This window comes from Lactuca saligna, chromosome 4, assembly GCF_052625555.1.
Source record: "Lactuca saligna cultivar CGN05327 chromosome 4, ASM5262555v1, whole genome shotgun sequence".
Lineage (NCBI taxonomy): Eukaryota > Viridiplantae > Streptophyta > Magnoliopsida > Asterales > Asteraceae > Lactuca > Lactuca saligna.
Genome location: NC_136420.1, coordinates 333,847,695 through 333,850,780, shown reverse-complemented (window position 1 = coordinate 333,850,780; position 3,086 = coordinate 333,847,695). Strand labels below are relative to the sequence as shown.

General features: G+C 30.8%; 1 long non-coding RNA gene across 1 annotated transcript; it reads right to left on the bottom strand.

The window, feature by feature from the left end:
* Nucleotides 1-453: 453 nt before the first annotated feature.
* Nucleotides 454-2,061, bottom strand: LOC145040142 (uncharacterized). Its single transcript, XR_013679865.1, has 4 exons — nt 1,847-2,061; nt 1,525-1,604; nt 1,067-1,218; nt 454-765 (listed from the first exon to the last, which is right to left on the bottom strand). It is a non-coding gene; the product is annotated as an uncharacterized LOC145040142 (long non-coding RNA).
* Nucleotides 2,062-3,086: the final 1,025 nt, after the last annotated feature.

Genomic DNA, 3,086 nt, shown 5'->3' with positions numbered 1-3,086 from the left:
TGTACCTAATGATGGCATAATGACTGCCACTACAAATAAAACAACATTTAATGGCATAGAAAAAGTGTCATTAAAAACCAAAAAAGTGTCGTTAAAGACCCCCTGGGTAATCAGCGACACAAAAAAAGTGTCACTAAAAGCACTACCAGTAAAGGTCTTTAGTGGCACTTTCTAGTTGTGTCGCTGCAGCCTTATTGGGTTTTAGTAGCACTTTTCAATTATGCCACTAAAGAATTTATAGGTTTTCGTGGCGCTATTTTTATGACACTATTTGACTGCTAAATTAAATATCATCTTCATAGTTTTATTGGCACTTTTTAACAACAAAAATATAGATTAGTAAATTAAGCCGGGTTTTATTTTAATTTTAAATTGAATTAATAATAATAAGATAATTATGTTAAAAAGGAAATAATAATATCATTATTTAAAATAAACGTTTACTTGGTCAATGAATACCACTCCCCATATCACTTATAATTGGGTCAATATAGCCGTACTCTATTACATCCAGGTAGTTGTATTCAAATACACTTAACTGTATTACAATACGCACACATATACTCTATTCTAATACTATTATTATACATCCAGGTAGTTGTATTCAAATACACTTAACTGTATTACAATACGCACACATATACTCTATTCTAATACTATTATTATACACCCAAGTGTATTCAGCTACAAAGCCTTCATCCGGTCCAAGGCACGGCTAAATTTGAATCTTTAGGTTTTTTATTCAATTAGTTTATCAAGGATTACCTGCACCGTTCATTCATAAGCCAAACATTATATTAGTTACCATCTTCTAGTAGTCAACCTCATCAAATCTTTAACTCTTAGTTTCCCTGCTAGTTATAATCCAAAAAATTTGTGAAAGGCCAAGTAATTCACACCTTCAAGGTTATCAAAGTAATCAATATCTTATCAAAGTGATCAATTTTGAGTGCCTTTATAAAAAACCAATAGCATACTTTCTATTTTTATTGCACCAAAATAAAAATAAAAAACTAATAATAACATTATTATAATACACCAAAAGACCAAAATTAGAAACACTCACAATAATAAACTCTGTAATTCTCTAGAGCCATGATTCAACCACTTGCTTAACAAAAAATAAGTGGTTGGTATTTTGTGTGAACATGATGTTTAGAAGATGCACCTCATTTGAGGTCGCCAATACCTTTTTTCCCTTGGAAACTCAAATAAGACCTGACATAAATTAGATAGACCACACTAAATGTTAGAATACTTTGCATAAATAAGCAATAAACAACAAAACATATAATATAATCATTAACTATACATTATATCAAGAATCAAACTTTCCCAATAGAACTCCTACAGATGATCAAGCACAACAAATCCATATTTGAGTAAAACAAAAGAAATTAAGAACAAAGGATTAAATCAGAAGAATATAGAACATCAATAAGTCGAGTTCAACATAACTAAATATTAAGAAGATAACCAAAAAGCATCAGATTAAATCCCATTCTAAGAAAACACCAAATTCACCTGGAAGAGACTTTGCAAGCATAACTTGTTAAAACTTCAAAGCCTTATCATCATGATTTACATCGTATCACTACTTTTTGCTACAAAACAATGCAATTTTAAAATTTAAGTTATAACACAAAAAGTTTTATGGTTATAATAAAAATAAATACATATATATAAATTGAAAAGGTTAATGATAGTTGGTCGTCCCACATAGAAGTGGTAGCTCGGTGGTGGCTCTAATCCCTTATAGCTGTCAGGTTTTTGTGATTAAGTGTACCGATCGACGTTATAGTTACACTTTTGTGCCTGATTTCTAAAAGGAAGAAGGATTTTTCACCTGAGTCGTCGGTAAATCGCGACGACAAGCAGTGTTACGGTGTCAAGAGCAACAATGACGATGTTGCAAAGGTTGAGCGACAACCATTTAGAGCCTAGAGTCAGGTCGATGGTGATGGAGACGACAATTAGGGATTTAGGGCATTGGTGGAAGACGACTCATACTTGGAACGTGGGAGGTATAGAAGGGTAAGGGTGGAATTAAAAATTTTAGTCTCTTAATCTCTCAAATTGGGGGAAATTTTCGATAAGAGGGAAACAAAATGTAAGTTGGATTTTTTTAATTTTTGGGGAAGTTCCCGTTGCGTTAGGTGGAGGGATTTTCTAAATTTTAGGGATGATTCTCTTAAACATAACCATTTATTTTTAAATTAAGTTTTCTCAATTCAAGTGCTACATCGATTTAATTTACTTTATACTTTATTAAAATTAAAATTTAAATAAAATATAACAAATGATATATATAAAAAAATTAGTGATATTCTTTTATGACACTAATAATTATGAAAATAATGTCGTAAAACAAATAATGCCACTAAAAGCAGGCTATTAGTGTCATAAGATATAAAGTGTCACCATATTTCTTAAAACTTATAGTGCCACAAACAAAAGTGCCACTAAAAGTAGGGTATAGTAGCACAAAAAAAAAATGCCACTAAATGTAATTTTATTTGTAGTTTTCCTAGTTAAAGATCATTGAAGATCCATATTAAAGCACAATACTCCTTACACTTGAGTCCCTAATATGTATCTCATGTCTAGGATACAAAGATACTACCTTGTTCAAGATTCACCCATGACGACGACCCATGAAGTGATCTTGAAGTGGGTCATATCCAGTACTTGTTTCTTAGAAAGTACCTATGAAATTGGTTACAACCCCTTTTGTAAATTTCATCTTGTGAAATTCAACAAATTGAATTCATATTAGTCTTCCTTCATATTTGTTCCCACAATATGATCGTCTATGGACCTTTTATAATAACTAGTTTTATTCAAGGATTAAACATGCTAATATAAAACACAAGTATTAATGAAAGTATTATATCTCCATATATCAAATTCATTACATAATTGTTGCTTACAATGTTCCAACATCTAATTACTAAATCTAAATAAAATCCCATTTCTAGAATAAGAAAGTCTAACAGTGTAAGAGTACCATTCATACTTAGCTTAAAGGAAGGACTTTATTAATGGGCGTGACTAAATTTAATTTGTGTAAATTCTGTGAATACAAT